Here is a 21,483-nt window from a genome sequence, read left to right as displayed (position 1 = left end):
CAGACTGTCGGGCCCCATCCCCAGAGTTTCCAATTCAGTAGGTCGAGGTAGCTAGAGAAATTGCATTCCTAACAAGTTCCCATGTGATGCTTATACTGCTGGTCCTGGGACCACCCTTTGAGAACCACTAAGCTAAGCAACTTTTACCCAACTGTTTTTACCCCTTGGCACAGCATGTCTTGCTCCGGTAAACTTGGAGGAAATTTGGAGCCCTGGACCAGGTTGCTAACACCCTGAGCTTACCTGCCCGAGAGCTGTGGCCGTCCCAGGCCCCACCTAGTGAAGGGAATCAGTATCTTAAGGCACACTGACCTCTGGAGAGACGATCCATAGTCCTTGGCACCAACCCTGAGATAGGAAGGAGTGCAACTGTGAGAGATCTGTTGCTGACTTCTCTTTGGAAATGAAGACCTCATTTTACCATCAGCCTAGTGTAAACCTATAGCTGCGGGTGCTGGAGTCTGGGGTGGGGTGTAAGGTAGCCTTCCACAGTTCTGTCCTCCCACCACCTGGAGCCTCTGCTGATGTCTTCCTGTCATGTTCCTGACAACCCAATAGCTTGTTACCTTCTACCCTCACCGGCGGAGCAGGCAGGTAGGATGCCAGTTGGGCCCTTGTACCTTTTCCACCTGCATGAACACAGAAGCATCAGATGGAGCTCTGTGGGGCCCTGCTGCAGCTGGGGCTAGTGTGACTGCCACGAGTAAGGGCCAGGAGGAGAGGGTGAGGGTGGGTGACAACAACTCTTTGCACCAGAAGCTTTTAAAACGCATTTGAGAAGGGCATGCTGGTCAGAGGGATACCTGGCCTGAGGCTGGATGCAGAGCCCATGTGCCAAATGACGGATCATGGTGTAAATCAAAGTCTGTCCAAAGTATTTTTTCTAACAGTATTATTGAGATATAACTCACATACCATACAATTGATTCATCTAAAGTGTACAATTCAGTGCTTTTTAGTATATTCTCCGAGTTGTGCAATCATCCTCACAATCAATTTTAGAGCATTTCCATCATTCCAAAAGAAACATTATACTCTTTAGGCTCCCACCCCACCCCGAACCCTCCCCCAGCCCTAGGCGACTATCAGTCTGCTTTCTAGATTTGCTTATTCTAGATATTTCATATGAATGAAAGCATGCTATATGTGGTCTTTTGTGACAGGCTTCAACATTACTTTTAACAGGGAAATGTGACAACCTACATTTGGGTCCAAAACATGACTGGCAGAAATGCAAGGTGGAGACCATTAATTTTTAGAAACAGTGGCTTAATCTTGGAGCCTCTGTTACCTCAGAGTGTTAATTGCCACCTCACAAGGCTATGGAGAGGCTGTGAAGAGCCAACCCAGGCCTGGCACTCAGCTGCTCAGGGCAGGCGAACCTCTGTAGTGAGAAGGAAGCCTTGGAATAAGACCAACTGTAGAGCAGCCCTCAGATCAAAGTAATGTTATCACGAATCAGTGGCATGCTGTAGCTTTCAAAAAGTTCAACTGTGAACCAAGGTTGTGTAAGAGGTATTTTCCTTGTCTCTCATCTGGGAGGTTCTGTCTGGGTGCCAAAGTCAGCAAAGCAGAGCTCTGGGCGCCTCCTCACCAAAGAGGTACAGAAACTTTCAGCCCCATTAAAATGGCTCCTGCTGTCCAAGAGAAAGGAGACTTTCTGAGGTCCTCTAGGGTCTGCTGTCTCCTCTATATTCCCGGATACCTCCTCTTCTGGTTTCTCTGAAGGCCCTGAACTGCTGCCTGCCAGGACTTCTGTTGGCAACTGCAAGTGGCAAGGCAGAGGCTTCTTACCTGTTCTACGTGAGCTGGTTGTTTTCATTGCTGCTATAGCAATAGCCCCATTTCAGCTCCCTGTGAAAAGTTCCACCACCAGAAATCCTCTCCTCCTGCTGTGTTCAGACCCGTGCTTGTCCCCAGTACAGTTCCCTGTGGGAGGTCCAGAACCCCCGTCAGCAGCTGACTCTCTGCCCAAGCCTGTGTTTGGGGTGGAGGCTCTTTCTATGGCCACTTTTCCTAACTCAGGCTCATGACAGGAAGGCCAGGAACTCACCCCTCTCTTTGTTCCCCCCATTCCTGTGGGATCCTTCTCAGCCTGGCCCACACACTCAAGGCCACAGAACCATCATTCCCCACCCCCACCATCACGTCGGTGGCCTGGGGGCTTTATTGGCAGTTGCAGAACAGAATCTGGGGTCTTGAGGGAGGAGTAGGGCTGAAGTCGTGCCATCTGCCATGCAGGTCCCCCCACATAGCCGTGAGTTCAGGTCTGAGAATGGAGGCAGCTGGGATTGAGGCTAGGACGGGGGGGGGGGGGGGGGGGGCTGAGAAGAAGGGCAGAGAGGAGGGAGGGTAATGAGAACTTCTCTTCCTTGAACTGTGTCCAGTGAGGTGTGAATCTAGCATCCCAAGGGAGGGGTTGAGAGGCTGCCAGAGAACAGTAACCAGAGCTGTGGGACAGACCCCCACTTCCCTTGGGGAGGGCAGCAGTCTGAGGCAAAGCTGAAAGTCGGTCAGGACTACCGGGGCTGGTGGATGGGGCTGAGTGCTGGCCTGAAACCTACTTCCACCACCCTGTAAGCTCTGAGTATGGGGAGGCACCCGGGGAAACAGAAACCGAGACTCAGCTGGCAGCCCAGGTGCAGGCCCGGGGCCCACTGGGTTGAGAGTCCTGAATTATTAAGCCCTGGGAGAGAGGCCGCTGGCACCAGTGCCAGGAGGAAACCAATCGCCCGTCTCGTGCTCTCTTCACAGTCACCCAAGAGGTGAAGAATTCAGCTGCTTCAAGTTCTGACTGCCCCAGTGTGACAAGACTGTAAACAAGGCATCTGACTGGCCTTGGAAGGACCCTAGGCTTAGGCTGTCCCTGCCCCCCAACCCCAGATTTCTCAGGGCTTTTTGTTTACTGGCTCCTGCTCACCCGTCTCCCGCCTCCTAGCTCCCCTGTCAGACACATTTTCTGCATTCCTCTTCCCGCAAAGCAGCTTTGCTTCTTCCATTCCCCACAAAGGAAGACACAGCAGCTGCCCAGGGGCCAAGGTTTCAAGAGCCTCAGGTTTAGGGTTTCGTGGGGTGTGTCACAGGGGTCTGCCTGTACTCAGATGTCAGGCTGGGGCTGGCTGGCAAGACCTCCCCTCCCATTCAGCTGGAGGTGTCCAGAGGAGGCCACATCCACCCCGGGTCTCCTTGAGGCTTACTCTGGGGTTCCCCTCTGTGCAGATAGGGTTAATGAACCCCCCACCCTTAAGTTTCTCGTCTCCAGTGCCTGGAAGAGAAAGGTGAAGGGACCCACTTGAAGTCATGGAGGTCAGAATGGTGCCTCTGAAACCTGGAGGGAGAGACGCCAGGCCACTTGCCGGTGCCATAGGTCTGCAGTCCTGGGGCAGGAATAAGCCTGGTGGGCCTGACGATGGTTCCTGGTTTTCTTTCCTGAGGTCCTTTCTCTAAACGCCTCTATTTCTGAAAACTCCTGATATCCTACTCAGATGAGGACCAGCTAGCTTTCAGGACAATAGGCATGCTGGGTCTCTTGCTTCTGTGACAGCACCGCTCACTGTTTCCTCCCTGGCACGGGTCTGGGCTTCACGTCCTCCTGCTGCCCTTCATCTGGACAGTTAGGAAAAGTGTCCAAGACTTGGAAATGGGACAGAGGGATTCCTGCAAGCCCTTGAGTCATGCTGGGCCGGGGCATTGTCCAGCTGGCCTGCATGGGGTGGATTAACTGATTTTCTAGGAGAGTGTACCTTTGTCTAACTTGTGGTTTACGATTGATTAGGGTATTTTACAGCTTTATAAGGAATGAGTAGAAAACTGATAACGCAGGATTGATATATGATGATGAAAATGAAAATATTCTAGTCAAAAGGCTAAGGTTTTATTTTTATGATATAATTTAGCAATCATTTCAATATAATTTTTTTTGGTATTATAAATTCTTAAGTATCTCCTGTACTTCTTTAAACTAGCATTATCATCCTGCTGGTTCTCTAATTAATTAATTAAATACATTTTTGATACATGTGCAGTGTACATTTGTATGAAAGCCATGTTTTTAAAATTTTAATTAAAAATTCAATGTAAAGCAAAATGGACTTTTTTCACGTACAGTTCTAAGGATTTTAACCCATATAATATAGAGTTGTGTAACCACTGCCACAATAAGGATAAATAACAGTTTCATCACCCCTAAATACTCCCTGGTGTCATACCTGAAGAATCATGTTTTTGACTCTGTGTGTGTGTGTTAAAAAAACACACACATTATAAAATTTACCATCTTAACCATTTTCAAGTGTACAGTTCAGTTGTGTTACAACTATTTGCATTGTTGTAAAACAGATCTCCAGAACTTTTTCATCTCACGGGAACTAAAACTCTATACCTGTTAAACAACAGCTCCCCTTTGTCCCCTTCTCGCAGCACTGCTAACCACCATGCTACTTTCTGTCTCTATGAGCTTGACTATTTTAGATACATCACAGAAGTGGAATCCTACTTTGTATTTGTCTTTTTGTGACTGGCTTATTTCACTTAGCATAATGTCTTCAAGGTTCATCCATGCTGTGCCATGTTTTTGACCTTTGACAAGTAATCTTTGCAGGGTGCAGAAGGATGACAATGGCGAGGCATGTTGCTGGCATGCAGCTCCTCAGCCGGTGGGGAGGGAAGGGCCTGGGTGGGAATCTGTCCCCTTCTGTCAAGCCCGTGGAGAGAGGCTTGGGGTATCAGAATTAATCAGTGGGGTGCTTTGGGGACATCTCAGAGTGTAGGTAGTGAGGTTAACCACACGAAGGGTAAATAATTGAGCTGCACATGGGCAACCAAGCCAGATGTCTCATTCGCTCCTTACTTCAGACAAAGGCAGGGGATGAAAGAGTCTTGACCTTTTGCCTTTGGACAAGGCTATCGTCAACAATGAGAACTGGGAACATGGCATGCAGGAGTTGCTCAGCGAAACTGGCGAGTGAGCCAGTGCATAGAAACAGCAGGGCCAGACACAGGGGGTGGGGCTTCCCAGGCAAAACCCCTAAATAATTTACTTGGGCCTCTAAAATGCAGTCAGATAGACATATTCTCTGTCTCTCTGTCTCTCTGTCTCTGTCTCTGTCTCTGTCTCTCTCTGTCTCTCTCGCTGTCTCTCTCTCGCTGTCTCTCTCTCTCTCTCTCACACACACACATGTTTACTCTAAGCTATTTTTCACTCTGCATTCAGAACCTGTGGTATGTGTAAATGCCAAGTACTCTTCATAGCTTCAAATTCCATAACTGTGTGCTGTCTCTCCCTCTCTGGAAACCTCATTTTCCCTGCTGGGATTGGTGTGTGAATGGGGCTGGTAAGGAAAGGAGCCTCAGATACTGGTTCCAGCCATCCTCAACAGGCCTTATGGTCCTAGGAAACCACTTAAACACCTGCATGCTCAGTTTCCCCTCTAAAAAACTTTGCGATAGTTCTTTACCCAAAACTTGAAAGTGTGTTCCACCCTGGATTTCTAAGTTCTCTTTTTATGTGCCTTATCTCTATGGTGACTGTATAACTTTTAGCCTCCAAACTATAACATTTTTAAGAGTGAAAGGGGGTGCAATACTAATTACACTGGGACAATATGTGTAAAATGGGACTGTGGCAAGCACACAACAAATATTGTGACTCTTCTTATCTTCCAAACTAAACCAGAAGTTTCTTCCATGAAGAAGCTTCATCTATCCATCCTAGAGTCCCCCTCTGTATCTATCCTAGAGCTTTGTTCATGGAGATGTTCAAAAACTGACGGATTTCTGCTACTTTAAGATGCTCTTTCCCCAAGAAATCTAACTCAGTGCAAATTTAGAGGGATAGGCTCCTTGGTTAATCCAAACAACTTATTGTAGGTTGGGTTGGCTTTGGTTGTTAAATAACATCCATTGTGAATAAACACTAAGAGACCACAGGTGACCCATGTTGGGAAGTGGACCCTTTCAGAGCAGGCCAGGATTGGGCTGCCAAAAGTAGGGTATATCTGACAAGTTCACAATCACGTGGCAGAGGCTCCTGGGACCACAGTTATATGCAAAGGAATGGATATGTGTTGGCACACCCTAAGGGGATTTCAGGTCTGCTTTGTATGAGAACCTGCTGGGACTGCTAGAAGAAATGAAAAGTTTAAAGATTAACTGCTAGACCCCAGGAGATCGGGCTTACAGCTCTAGGGAAAAAAAAAGACAAAAATGACCTTGACCCCTGTAGAGTATGCCTGGGTGGGCAAAAAATTTACTTTAGTGTAGAGGCTGTGGTTTGAAATGATGGGGAGGAGTCTCTTCAATGTTCCCCTGTGTGGTTGATGGTGGTTGATGGTTGATGATTCTGACCCAGCCCCTGGCTGGAGGAGCCAGCAGGCTATAACAAAATGGAAAGAGTTGGGGTGTTCTTTTTGGAGCATTATGAACAAGCTGTGGATACTGGTTAAGAGGGACATCTTTCCCAAGAGTGGTCAGATGGCTGTGCAGGCCATGCTTTACCATATCCAAGGAAGCACATTAACAGACCCTAGAGACAAATCTTTCCAGCAAATGGCAGCCAAATGTTGCATCCTAATAAAATCAGAATATCATGACATTCTCTAATAGAGGAAATTCAGTGTCTTGAGGAAGGGCACTCTTTGGGCTGTTGGCACAAGGACACGATATGGGTTAATGGCAGCCTTGGTCAGAATACAGTGATGTCCTCACTTAGCAGTGACGGCGACTACAGAAACCTGGGAGCTGTGCTGCTCATGGCCAACACCAGCAGTGATGTATGGCGTCAACAGCATTGGTCTTGGTTACAACCAGGTTGGCCCTCATGGCAAAAACTACTGCTGGTCCCATTGAAGCAAAGAGGAGAATGCCACCAAAGAAAAGTACAGAAAGGCTGAAGTGGTATTGATGAGATACCGGAGTCCTGCCAGGGGAAGGAGGAGACCATGGGCAGGGGCCTGGTGTGGAAGATCTTTCTGTCACTGCAGTTGTGACCCATCCCCTAAGGATGCTATGCCCAAGGAGAACATATTACATTGGGGTTGGAAAAATTTGTTTAGACCATGTTTTTTAAATCATTTTAATTTACTACTAGTGGCCTTACCTGGTGTGTTGCTCAGGAGAATCATTAGCCATGATTAAATACATAACCTCTGTTTTTCCTCACCCAGAAGACACCTGACAGTTTCCCATGTGAGAAGCAGGTTTAAGCCCCAGTCAGTACTTGGGATGCCAAGCACTTACCCTTGTGAGTTTTGATGTGTAGTTCATATTCAAAACTACTGCTTGTTTTCTCTGTTCACAGGGCCTGATTATATAGGGCACATCTCCCTTCTCTGCAATTTCACTAGCCTTTCATTGGCCCTCACTTGCAGTCACTCTGGAAGATGCCTGCCCCTCTCTCTTTGAAGTGAATTATTTTGGGCATGACATTTAATCTCTACAAACTCAGATAATGCTGAACATACTCTAAATATTTGCTCAACATTTATTCAACTATTTTCATGTGATGATAAAATTTTGTTAATTTCTTATGGTTTAATTCATGATTATTTTACGCATAGCAACACAGGCCGAGCTGGAAGCCCTGCCAACTCCTTATCCTTTTAAAATTAAAATATGTCTCTTATTGATTTTTCTTTTGATGAAAACATTACATATTCACCTTTAAAAAAATTTTTTTATTTTCCTCCCCAACATTTTCTTTTTAAGTTTTTTTTTATTGGGGAAGGGGTACAAGACTTCACTGGGGGAACAATGTGTACTTCCAGGACTTTTTTCCAAGTCAAGTTGTTGTCCTTTCAATCTTAGTTGTGGAGGGCGTCATTCAGCTTCAAGTTGTTGTCCTCTCAGTCTTAGTTTGGAGGGCGCAGCTCAGCTCCAAGTCCAGTTGCCGTTGCTAGTTGCAGGGGGCACAGCCCACCATCCCTTGCGGAAGTCCAACTGGCAACCTTGTAGTTGAAAGGACACGCTCCAACCAAGGGGCCATCCGGGAGCTCAGTGGCAGCTCAGCTCAAGGTGCTGTGTTTAATCTTAGTTGCGCTGCCCACCATCCCTTGCGGGACTCGAGGAGTTGAACTGGCAACCTTGTGGTTGAGAGCCCACTGGTCCTTGTGGGAATCAAACCAGCAGCCTTCGGAGTTAGGTTCATGGCTCTCTAACCGCCTGAGCCACCGGCGGTTCACCTTTTTAAAAAGTTGGAAGATACAGATAGGTAAAAAGAAGAAAATTAAAAAAAAATACACCAGTCCCATTCTCGCACTTAACCACTATTCACAAGTTGATGAAATCTTCTTTGTATGTATACATGAATGTTTGTGTATAAAAAGCACTTACATTCCTATAAAACACAGGTAAAGTTATGTCCAGTTATCTCAATACCTGTTTCTAATATTTCTACTTGGTAAAACTTTTGCCAGTTTTTGTTTCATAACCCCCTGTTCTTATTTAGGATGCCTATTCATTCATTTAGTTCTCTGAAGTTTCATAAATACATTTTTATTTAAAATCTCCGTAAGATTGCCTATTATCTCTAATTCCTTACATGAACATTTTCTGGTTTGGAGGGTCTAAACACTGCCTTTAGAGTTTGTAATTTCTTATAGATTTTGTAATTCTTGTCTATGAGCTCATCTTCCATGGAGTCATCTTTCTTGGGACTCCTTCCCCATAGGCTAGTGGACCAGGACTGTAGGTTTTCTTCCACCCATAGCTGGGCAGATGGCTTGAGTTCAGCCACAACCGTTGGGCAACATGGCCCTGCCTCCGGGCATGTGGCTCCCTACTGCCTGTGAGGCTCATGACTTAATTGAAACCCCAACCGCAAGTCATACAGTCTGAGTCCCCTGTGGATCTTGAAGCTTCAGCTCCCATTTACATCTTTGTTCTGATTCTTTCCCTAGAGATTTCCCTTTCTTGTTTGGAGCTTGGAGATGTCATTTTAAAATATGTTTTTATACTTCATCAAGCTTTTCTATGTACTTGCAATAAGAGGTGAGGGCAGTAGGGAAGTTTTACCTGTGCTCATCATTTTCACCTGAAATTCAACACCAATTACCCTTATGTTGAATGATTTGTGTTTGTCCCCCATTACCAATATCTTCTTCATTGCTTTGTCAGTTGCCCCCATGTTCACTGTAATTATCTCAATTTTTTCCTGTGAGCCAGAAAATTTGTTACTTTACTTGATGTTTCAAACTTATAGGATTGCTGGTTTTTAGTTTGTTTGTTTTTATTGGGGAAGGGGAACAGGACTTTATTGAGGAACAGTGTGTACTTCCAGGCCTTTTTTTTTCCAAGTCAAGTTGTTGTCCTTTCAATCTTAGTTGTGAAGGGTGCAGCTCAGCTCCAGGTCCAGTTGCCATTTTCTAGTTGCAGGGGGCACAGCCCACCATCCCTTGTGGGAGTCGAGGAATCAAACTGGCAACCTGTGGTTGAGAGCCCACTGGCCCTTGTGGGAATCGAACCGGCAGCCTTCGGAGTTAGAAGCATGGAGCGCTAACCGCCTGAGCCACCGGGCTGGCCCTCAAACTTATTTAATAGTTCTGTAAATCTCTTGTTTTTGTCCTTAATTTTTTCTCTTTACTCTGGATTTCCTTTTTGTTTTATTTAGTTGATTTCTCAACTCATCCTTGGGTTCTTTTATTAAATTTTATAAACACATTAAATATGTTTAAATTAATTATATACTGAATGGATACAATGTATTATATTTTATTTATTTGTTTATTTAATGATTTTTAATTAGTTTCAGGTGTACAAAGCAACATAATAAACATTTAAACCCCTCATAAAGTGATAACCCACCCCCCAAGCTACTACCCTCTGACATCTTATATAGCTTAACCGACCCCCCAAGCTACTACCCCTCTGATATCATATATAGCTGTTACAATACCATTGACAATTCCCCCTATGTTATACTCCACATCCTGTGACTATATATACCTATATATTTAGTTATAGTTGACATTCAATATTATTCTACTTCAGCTTCAGTTGTATAGCTCATTGATCAGCCATCTACACAGTCTATGACGTGATCCCCCTGATAAGTATATTTTAAATTAATATAATTAACTATTAAATTGACGTAATTAATTAAATATTAAATATTCTTATTGGTTCTTTTTTTTTTTCCCTTATTGGGTCTCTATTGTGAAGGACTCTTAGGAATTTTCTTCTGTACTTGGGGCAGTGATTTATTCCAGAATGGTTTTATCTTTTTCATGTGTTTCTTGCTTATTTTCCTTCTCTTCTTTCCCCTCCTCTGCCTTCTCTTTCTTGATTTCATTTTGGACATTGTGAAGTTTCAACATAGGTTACTGCCCTATACAGCACACTCATTTCACAGATGAAGAAATCAAGGGTGGGAAGGTGGGAGGGAAAGAGGGAGGGGGGGGAGAGAGAGAGAGAGAGAGAGAGAGAGAGAGAGAGAGAGAGAGAGAGACTGTGAGAGGGTCTGCTATCTGAGGAGCATGTACCACCCTCATTAGCCTCTGACAGTAGCAATAACCCAGGAGTCCCTGGGAGCTTGTGAGAAATTCTTGACAGTTGCATCTGCTTAGACTTCAGGTGAAGGTGGTGTAAGTGAGGCCAGATACAACTTCCTTCTAAACCACACAGCTTAAAGTGATCAAAATATAGTGTTTGTTTTTTTAAATAGCCAAAAGTTAACCAGAGACAACCAATATGGAAAATAGTACAATCTTAGAACATAATACTGAAAATGTGTCAAGAGGAAAGAAATAGAGGATCCGAGAATGGAATGTTAGTTGTCTCTCCCCTCCACACACACACCTGGAGCTGAATGAGAGAAGGTCCCAACCAGTGTCACCAGTACCTCATAATTTGACACAGAGAGGGCTAAGAGGCTGAATAAGCAGCCTGGGTAAATTAAGGGGAAATCCTGAGGAGAAGTCTCGGGGCCCCCCTCGAGGCCAGCTGGGGCTGGAGGAGCAGCTGGACTTGCTTTTGTAGGGCTCTGTGCTGCCTTTGGGGAATAAGCCAAAGCCACAGGAGAAGGCCACACCCCTGTTGGGTGGAGAGGATCCTGGGGCGGGGTGTCTAATTGATTTCAGGAGACAGAGCAGAGCCCAGATCTATCCTTCACCTGATCCTGTGACAGTCAGTCCTCCGTGACGCAGGCAGTACACCCACCCCCAAACTCTAGTATTAAGGGAATGAAAAGTAGATAGAAAGGGTGTCAAGAAGAACTTGCCCTCACACTTTCAGAGCATTGGATGGTCTGGCCAGAGTTACGCAGGCAAAATTAAAAGAAATGGGAGGGAAGCTAAGCCAATATATTAGACTCCTCCCTAGGATTTTTCCTTAATTTACCCAGGCTGCTTATTCAGCCTCTCAGACCTCTCTGTGTCAAATTATGAGGTACTGGTGACACTGGTTGGGACCTTCTCTCATTCAGCTCCAGGTGTGTGTGTGGAGGGGAGAGACAACTAACATTCCATTCTCGGATCCTCTATTTCTTTCCTCTTGACACATTTTCAGTATTATGTTCTAAGATTGTACTATTTTCCATATTGGTTGTCTCTGGTTAACTTTTGGCTATTTAAAAAAACAAACACTATTTTTTGATCACTTTAAGCTGTGTGGTTTAGAAGGAAGTTGTATCTGGCCTCACTTACACCACCTTCACCTGAAGTCTAAGCAGATGCAACTGTCAAGAATTTCTCACAAGCTCCCAGGGACTCCTGGGTTATTGCTACTGTCAGAGGCTAATGAGGGTGGTACATGCTCCTCAGATAGCAGACCCTCTCACAGTCTCTCTCTCTCTCTCTCTCTCTCTCTCTCTCTCTCTCTCCCCCCCTCCCTCTTTCCCTCCCACCTTCCCACCCTTGATTTCTTCATCTGTGAAATGAGTGTGCTGTATAGGGCAGTAACCTATGTTGAAACTTCACAATGTCCAAAATGAAATTACACTTCCTTTCTACATCCAAACACAGAGCTCCACTCTCCAGGATTTCTGAGAGTTTTCCGGAGCACAGCCTGCCATGAGCTCCAGCCTCTCCCACTTCAGCTTTCTCACCTTGCTGCCATGATTCTGCCTCTATAGCTTATGATACTGGTGACTTGTAGACTCTGGCAGCCCACGCATGGGAAGAGGACACTGCCCTGCTCCAACCCCCTCAGCCCATCTGAAGACAGGGTCCACTTAGCCAGGGGGTAAAGAAAGCAGACTATAGAGAGTAATTTCCATGTGCATCGGAAGAGAAGTGTATGGTACCTACAGGCCTCCATGTGGCAGGGGCACCTGAGCCCCTACCAACAGCAATCTTTAGGCCCACTTAATCCACAGCAAGAAGAGGAAATCCTTTCCTCCCCCAGCCTAAGGCACTCTTCCTTGCCTGCCACAGGGTGACAGACAGTGAGAAACCCCTTTCTGTTAGGGACAGTCTCCCCATCCTATCCTATCCTTCTCCCCATACGGAAAGGTGTGGCCTGATCCCCTTGACTCAGACAAGATACAACAGTCTCCAGTCTGAATATTTTTGGTCTCAGAGCCACAGGCCAGTCTAACCACTAATGCACTGGGCACTTTTCTATGCCCAGTGCATTGTCATAGCCTTTCCCCCAACCTGGGGTCAGGAGAGTGTCAGATCTGCCATCATCTGGTCACCAGCATCTCTCCTGAACAAATACTGGACAACCCAAAATCTACATCTCCCAGGAACCAACAATTATTTTCAGCCACAAGGAAGCCTCAAACCAAATGTAAGAAAAGGGAACACCTAAGACATGTGTCTAACTCGTTTGGGGGGCAGTTCTGCCTGTACAGCCAATTAATGTTCTCAAACAGGACCCATCACTTCTTGGATCAGAAGCATCATATCTGGGCTTCTGCAAGAAAGATGCTGGCTGCTTGTCTCATACATATCTGATTGACTGCAAGTGCTGCTCAACGTGGATTAAACTCGACAACACAGTGAGTGAACCCTAATGTAAACTACAGACTTTTGGTAATTAGGGTGAGTTATGCAGGTTTGCCAATTATAACAAATATACCATTCTGGTGGGAGATATTGATAATTGGGGAGGTGATACATAACTGGGGGCAGGAGGTGTATGGAAATTCTTTGTACTTTTTCATTTTTTCTGTGAATCTAAAACTGCTCTAAAAAAATTGTCTTAATTTAAAGAAAACAAACAAAAAATTTGTTTGAGTGCCCTGGTGCCTGGCTTGACAGGAAAGGGTTTCATAGAATATGGCCAAGATAAGGCTGAGTTCTGGAGGCCTCTCCGCAGACAGGCACGAATCCCACCCAGCCTCACCCCTCCACTGGATAATAGGACTCAAGCTCCAGAACTCCCCTTCCCGTCTTTTGTGAGCTGTGTCTGACTGAACCGGCCACTTTTCTCACCTACCTGAAGTCTATGTCTGCAGAATATTCTAACCACTAAAGAAAGGCGGGAACAATGGGTGATTCAAGGCCAACTAAAGTTTCACCCCAGCTTCCTACCACCTTACCTGTTACCATATCTACAATTATCACCTGCTGGGACAGAGGCGGGTGGAAGGGGCTTGGCTAGGAAGATTATTTCCTGTTACTGCCTCAGAGAGGCTGCTATGGCTGTTGCTGACTGCTTTGCTTTGGACAGAGAAGAAAGCCAAGTATACGTGAGCCATGTCTTAGTGTGATGACCAGGTGAGGGTCTTCAGGCCACCTCGGGGCCCTGAGTTTGGAAACAAGAGCTACGCTTTGTGGAGTCAGGATTAGAAACTTCTTCATAGCCAGAAAAATTGCCACTCTAGAGGAAGACTGGAAATCACCTTTGGGCCTGAACCTCTCTTTGTTCCTGCCTTTCTTGAGTGGATGGAATGTTCTGAAGCACCGACCTCAGGTAGGTGAGAAAAGTGGCCATCCAGTCAGACACAGAGCTTGTAAAAAAGTCAGACAAGAAGGGGAGAACTGAAGCTCATGAGTCTTATTATCGACCGAGGGATGGAGTGGGATTTGTGTCTACCTGCAGAATGTCCCTCCAAAAGTCAGCCTTATCTTAAGCATAGTCTCTGAAAACCCTTTCTGTGAACCAGACACCAGTGCACTCAACTTTCAACAAATATCATGACCTTTACTTAATAAAGGCCCAGGGGAAAGCCAGGGCAAGTGTTCCTACTTTGAAGTACTTCATAAATGACGTGGCATGTTCCATACATGAGGATGACATGAATAGCCCACTGTCACCTGAATCATTTTTTCCAGGTGTGGTAAGAGGGAAAGCAGCCAGCTGGTGTCATGGAAAAAGCCCTGGATTTGAGTCTTGGTCAGAAGCTGGCTAACCACAGCGAACTGCCGCTGCTGGCAGCCCCACCTCCATGCATCATTGTTTCTCACCTGTGATGTGGGAGGAGCAGGGAGTGATCTATGCCTGGTATTTCTCACCCAGAATGCATGCACTCAAAGATGTGAAAGTACTTGCAAAAACCACATGCCATTGATTCGACAGGAAGGCTGTATAGGAATATATACACTAGACTTAGTGTTTAATAACTGAGGTTGGATCTGAGCTACTTTTTGGTCATGTAAATTTAGGCAAGTTACTTAATGTCTTAAGGCCTCAGTTTCCTCACCTGTGAAAATGGGTATGATCACTTGGACCTAACTACTCAAGAGGTGGATTAAATGAGATAGAAGTGCTGTTATTTGATATTGTCCAGAGTAAGGGCCTCTTATTTGGATTGATGGGTCAGGACACATCTTGGCTTCCATAAACCCATCCTCTCTCAAGGCAAGAAAGCATCTGCTCGTTGCCCTGATAACTGGATCAACAGCTCACTTCCTGCAGGGGCTTTTCTGCTTGTGAACAGTTTCAGTTTCCCCTCTCAAACTCACCCCAAGGCTGGAAGTGTGGGTGGAGTGCACAGCTTTCTCAAACAGGAGCCCTCTGGCATTGTTTGCCATACCTCTTCTTGTTTTGTGAAATAGAAAAGAGAGCCTGGTTACACATCTCACTGATTTTTTTGCTTCCTTTTTATGACTCATTTTTGTGAGTATTTCAGTTGCCTGGGCTGTCTTCAGCCAGGACAGGGAGTCAGAAGTCTTACTCCCTCCCCCAACCCACCAAAAAAAGAAAATAAAGACGTCTTTGAGTTCTGCCACTAAGCCTGTCAGCTGAGATGAATCCCTGAGCCACTCCAAGCCTCAGTTTCCTCATCTGTAAAATAAAGGTAACAATCACGACCATCACACAGGGTTTTTTCAAGAGACCCAATGTGATAATGTAATATAGAGCATTTTGTAAACTGTAAAGAATCATCATCATTCATTAAGCAAATTAGGCCTGGGAGTGGAATGAGGTGATGGAAAATAGGACCCTATAGTCACCTGCAAATCTGATGTTTGAAGGCAAAATTTAGAGATAATAACAGTATCTATCTCTCTGGTCTCCTGTCTCTTAACCACTCTGCTCCCCGCCCCCCCCCCCCAACCGTGGAGTCTCAGCATGTGGTTATGGCTACAGATGAAGGCTGCCCCTGTAGGCACAATACTGAGGGAGTCTCCTTCCTGTCACCTTCTACCCTGGCTCAGTGGGCATGTGTGTTGCAGGAAAGCCTTACTTATGTAAGATCAAATGGAAATGGTTAAATACCTGGTAATTGTTTCTCTGCTGGCCCATCACTAATCCTATCATTGAAAAGGAGGGGGTCCTTAATGACAATGGCTGTAACATCTTCTCAGTCTCTGCCATTGTGCTCAATGTAGATACTTCTTAGCTGATCTCTCTGGAAGAAGAGGGAACTCCTCCTTCAAACAGGAGATGTGCTCCAGTCCTCAGGCCAAAGAAACACACCTTCTCTCTGCAGCTCCTCACTCCTATGGGGACTCCTAGATGGCAGGACCCAAGGACAAAGGGATGTATAGCCAGGTTATCCCATGGAAGCTCTCTAGGGAAGCACTGGATCATGGATAGTTGGCACTATTGGCTGGTGAGAGATAGAGCACAAGGCAGAGGCGGCCGTGACCCAGCAAGCCAAGCACATCCCTGCTCTGCGAGATGTCATCAAGGCCTTGCGCCTGGCCATGCAGCTGGAAGAGCAGGCCAGCAAGCAAATCAGCAGCAAGAAACAGCCCTAGTGAAAACTGCAAATAAAGATGTTTGGTTTCACCCCTAGCCTTTTCACCACCTCATCCCTCCCCAGTGAACGTTGGGCACCTGATGGGTCTAGTTAGGGCCTGAGCTGGGACAGGGTCTCAGCTGGGACAGTGTCTTAGTGGGGAAAGGCCAAGTATGGGTGCATTGGGGCCACGGCAGCTAGGCAAGGGGGTCAGAGTGACATGGGACACTCCTTTTTTTCAGTTGTAGCCTTGAGGGGAGCAAGCAAGGATGGGAGGAGGGAGCTCTTGGTTACCCTCTGTGTTGTTGCCCTTCTCTCCAAGTGGGGAAGTTTCGCTGGTAGTTTTCCCTTGGTTGGCATTCTGCCAGTGTAGACTGGCTGCTGGTGGAGAGGTCGCTGGGGTTGTCCTGCTCTAGGGAGAGGGAGGAGCCTTTAGTCCACTCCGTGCTGGCTCGGGCCTGCCTTCCCTATGCTTGGTCTGAGCACTGATATGTCTTGCACTTTAAAAAACTTTTCTGGAACCTCTTCCTTCATTGGTATTTTTTGAGGCCCAAGCGGATCCCTGCTGTTTTCTGTTTTATGTATTTATATATGTATGTATACATTGTCTAACAATAAAGAAAGAAGAAGTAAAAAAGAAAAACTGTTGAAAAGTTATCACTTCTGGAAAATCTATTCCCTATTGGCTAGGCTTCCAATCCTATTCCTTCTCTGCTTCCCGCACAGCATCAGGCAAACACCTGATTGGTCCATCAGAGGCTGGAGCCAGAGGAAGGTTCTGCTATTGGTCAGCAGGGGACTCACAGGTTCATCTAGACTAAAGTCAGAGATAACTTCTAGGGCCTGAGGGAACCAGGTCTGAGGATGCTAGTCTGGGGATGGGCTAGCTTAGAATCAATCTGAACAAAAGGACACTGTTATGGGTTGAGTTGAATTGTGTTCCCCTAGCCTCTTAATCTGTGTATATGACGTTATTTGGAAATAGCGTCTTTGCAGATATAATCAAGTTAAGATGAGCTCATATTGGATTAAGCTGGGCCTTAATTCAATGTTTGATGTCCTTATAAGAAGAGGGAAATTTGAGCAAACACATAGGGGAGAAGGCCATGTGAAGATGAAGTTAGAGATTGGAGTGAGGCATCTATAAATCAAGAACTGCCCAAGATTGCTAGGAACCATTTAAATCTGGGAAGAGGTAAGAAAGGATCCTCCCCTAGAGGGTATGGCCCTGCTTCCTCCCTGATTTCTGACTTTTAGCCTTCAGAACTATGAGAGAATACATTTTCGTTGTTATCATCGTATAAAAGCAAACATTTTCAACAACCAGAGCCCCTGGGGGAGGTATAGAAGCAGAATCTGGCTGCCTTTGGGGAAGAAGTAGGAAACTCTTTTTCCCACTCCTGGAAATAAGCAAAGATCCGCTGGTTCTGGGGTAGGAGTCAAAGTAAAATCCATTTTCCCCTGGGGAAGGCAGGAGTAGGGAAACCTCTTGGGCTGAGGATCCTGCACCAATATATAGCAGAGGCCTGCTAAGCCTGAGGGAGGGGCTCTTTTATATCCAAATCTGTGTGGGGGAAGAAACTTTACCCCTCATGTTTCCCTCAGCTGGTCTAATAATTAAATCTACATGAAACAGATTAATAAGAGAAAATAACCAAATTTGATTGCATATGTACATGTGAGAACCGCACATGTTAGCGAACTCAGGTTCAGTGCCACCTGCCTCCTGAAGAGTCCAAAACATGAGAGTGACAAAGGTTAGTGAGGAGAAAAAGCGTCTTTTATTCTCGATGGGATGGGATGCCCGCAGCTAGGGAAGATGGCAGACTCATGTCTAAAAAACCATCTTCCCTGAGCCAAAATGATTAAGGGGTTTTATAGGCAGGTAAATGGGAAAGAACAAAGGACAGCAGCAGGCCTCAGGGCTGACAGCTGAGAAGTCTTCCCCAGGTGTCTTCTGAGGCCTCAGGTCTGTTTTAATGTTATGTTAAATCTTTCTCTCTACAGCCCGGAAGTTATCATGACAAATTGCTGGGGAGTTGAGATCACAAGTCCTGATACCTGGGCACCTGAAGATTAGGATGTTAATTAGTAAGGTATGGGTAGCCTTGAGAAAGGGAACAAACGGAGTTAATCAGTGAGGGGAGAAACAAAGAAAAAACAGCTGAATATCAGGATAAATCAAACTGTAAACTAGCTAAGTTTAATTCAATTGATCTACCGAGTTTCACCCTTACACATATACATGAGAAAGTCAGAGACTCCATATACATGAGTGGTTCAGAGACAGAAGGTTAAAATGAGGTATACGTGGCATTCTGAGCTAACGATGAGGCAAGGTACCTTAAGGCTTCAGATGGGATGGAAAGGCATTCACGGGACACTGAGAAGTGTAGATGTTCAGTAATTAGAAGTTTGGCCTGCCCTGTAGATAGGTCATAGAAAGTTATTTCTGGTGATAACTCTTATTGTGGGCTAGGACCCTAATTTAAATTCTTTACGAAAGATGTAAAAGTTTCTTGTGAGCTCACAGGGTCTTGATTGCCTGTAGCTCAGGGTAATTCACATACAAAATAGCACATCTTGGGAGGACTAGACCCCTTCACCTGTGCAGATAAAAGGCAGAGTTTGGCTGCCATAAGGATGGGGGGAAGGAAGAAACTCTGAGAAGGCCTCACTCCCAATGCTCAGGCTCATAGGCTCTGATTAAGACTGAGGCTGGACCAGAGGAACCAAGAATGCCCTCAGACTCCACCATGAGCCTGTTAACATTGAGTAACAGAACAACAGCAGTTTACATCGGAGCAAAAGGCAAGAGCATGGAGAGAGACCCCCTCTATCGAGCAGGTGTTCAAAGCTTAGGAACACTGAGAAGCCTTTTAACACCTCCAGCACCTCAGCTCCCACACTAAGCACAAAATAATAGCAGCTTACCACTGAACGAATCAAAACCTGTGGCGCACTGGAGAAACAATAGCAATAGCAAGCTCTTTTCCATGGGAGGCCTACACTCCAGCCCTGGGGCTGCTGCCATGTCTGTAGTGATTCCTGAAAAGTTCCAGAACATTTTGTGAGTATTCAACACCAATATTGATGGGTGGCAGTGTTAAGGTCTAGAATCGACCACCCCTCAATTGGACAGAGGACACACGTGATAATGCAAGTCACACAGCGAGGTTTATTTCCAGCTAGCTGGGGTGCGAGTATCTGCCCGACGCAGCGGGTTTCAACAAGGACCCCGAGCACTCAAAGCCAAGGGTTTATATAGCATCTTTAAAGCATCCAGTAATTCTCCATAGCTTCAAAGAGTATACATATCATGGGCTTGTTCCACATTCTGGGGATTTGACAAGATAAGCTGGCTTGTACCCCACCCAGTCGGCAGTTAACAAGATAAGCTCTTTTCAAACAGGACATCTGGTCCACACCCTGTTAAGGTCATCCAGAAAATGGCTTCCTTTCTTATGCTAACCTACTCTTACAGCAGAAAATAGCCTTCGTCATCACTGCAAATAAGGGTGTGGGGCAAAGATATGCTCATGTGGTGTTGAGGAAAGCAAACATCGCCCTCACCAAGAGGGCAGGAAAGCAGACATCTCCCTCACCAAGTGAGCATGAGGTGGAATGTGTGATCCCCCGTTATGCAGAATCCACGCCAGTACAAGATCCCAGACTGGTTCTTGAACAGACAGAAGGACGTGAAGGGTGGAAAATATAGCCAAGTCCTGGTCAGTGGTCTGGACAACAAAATCCATGAAGACCTGGAACAACTGAAGAAAAGTTGGGCCCACAGAGGGATGTGCCTTTTCTGGGGACTTTGTGTTCGAGGCCAGCACACCAAGACCACCAACCACCAAGGCTGCAATGTGGGTATGTCCAAGGAGAAATAAATCTGTAGGTCTTGTCTGTTAATAAACACTTTATACACCTTAAAAAATAAAAAAGAACGAATAGCAACAGTGAGACCTCAACTCAGAACACTCTGACCAGATTGATTTTTACCTCCCTTCTGGCCTCCCCCCAATCATGGCTTGACAGAAGAAAAGATGTACCTATTTCTGGGAGTAAGTTATACTTACTATTGTTCTACACATGATCTTCTGCATTCAATCAAAAATTAGAAGACATTAGAAAAAAAGACGAAAGAAAAGGAGATCCATTGTCAAAAGATAAACAATCAATAGAACAAGACTTAGCTATGGCCTAGATGTTGGAACTCTCAGTACCTACAGGAAAATAAATTAAGATTAATATTTTCAAAGATCTAGTGGAAAGGTGGGCAACATATATAAACATGAGGCTTTGAGCAACGAAATGGAAGTTATCAAAAAGAGTCAAAAGGAAATGCTGGAAATAAAACAGTATCAGAGATAATGAATTCCTTTGACAGGTTTATCAGTAGACTGGAGCCATCTGAGGACAAAATAGTGATCTTGAAGATAGATTAAATTATCCACAATGAAACACAAAGAGAATAAAGAGTGAAAAAAACAGTATCAAAGAGTTGCAGGACAATATCAAGCAGTTTAGTACATGCAAATTATTGGAATCCAGAGGAAAACAGATCATGGTTCCAGACTTTGTGAGTGGTTCTGGGAGACCTACTGCCCTCGGTCCTCAGGAGGTTTAATGGGAGAGCTGATTTCTTCTTACCTGTGAGGCTTAGAGAACACTAGCCTTTGAATTTGAAAAGAACAGGATATAAAATCTATTTCTTAGTGCCTTGCACCTGGTGCCTGGACTGAGGACACAACTTGCTGATTGGTATATTACTAAGCTTATGGGGTAGAGACTGTGGGTCTGTCACCACCTAAAGAAACTTAGCCAGCTGGACTTAAGGCCTAAAGGTGACCAGAGCCATGTAAACAAATGAAAGTATGACACACAGAGAGACCCAGCAATCAGGCAGAATGAAAACTAGGAGAACACTCTGAGTGAAGCATAACTGCTGGAGGATACATGTAATAATTTGAACAAAAAATTAGTATTAGCTATATTAGTAGGCTTTTGCTGTAATAACAACCAATCCCAGAATTTCAATGGCTTATGAAAACAAAGATTTATGCTTCAATCACATTAGGTCTCCTTCATGAGTTGGCTTTGGCTCTGCTCCATGCCTTTTCCGTTTTGAACTCAAGCTAAAAGAACAGCCCCCTATTTGGAATGTTTCAGCTCACGGAAGGGAAAAAGAAATGACAGAACCACATGAAGACTCTTAAAACGTCTTTTCAGAAGTGACCTATGTGGCTTCTACTCACATTTCACTGGCTAAAGCAAGTCACCTTCCAAGCATGATGTCAGTGGGGTAGAAACGTACAAGCATTCTGCAGAGAGGAACAGTTAATAATTGGGAACAGTGATACAGTCTACCCCAAGAGCATTTAAGAAGACTTAACTTCATCATTAAAATGTTCTTT

At 45.3% G+C, this 21,483-nt stretch overlaps 1 protein-coding gene and 1 pseudogene across 5 annotated transcripts in view; both read left to right on the top strand.

Annotated features, from left to right (window-relative positions):
* Positions 1-21,483, top strand: part of EHBP1 (EH domain binding protein 1) — a 668,483-nt gene that overhangs the window by 61,728 nt on the left and 585,272 nt on the right. Inside the window, exon 1 of one of the 4 annotated variants that reach the window (XM_081069123.1) lies at positions 12,809-12,934. The exons of the other annotated variants lie outside the window; for them this stretch is intronic. The gene's annotated coding sequence lies outside the window, so the exon portion shown is untranslated. Of the gene's footprint in view, positions 1-12,808; positions 12,935-21,483 lie in introns of those variants that run through there. 4 annotated transcript variants of the gene reach the window in all.
* Positions 19,099-19,956, top strand: LOC308505999 (small ribosomal subunit protein uS13-like; annotated as a pseudogene). Its single transcript has 2 exons — positions 19,099-19,169; positions 19,551-19,956. The product of its transcript is annotated as a small ribosomal subunit protein uS13-like (transcript).

The sequence above is a fragment of the Rhinolophus hipposideros genome, assembly GCF_964194185.1.
Source record: "Rhinolophus hipposideros genome assembly, chromosome: 12".
Taxonomy (NCBI): Eukaryota; Metazoa; Chordata; class Mammalia; order Chiroptera; family Rhinolophidae; genus Rhinolophus; species Rhinolophus hipposideros.
Note: the sequence above shows the minus strand (reverse complement) of the source record. Positions and strands in the feature narration are given on the sequence as shown.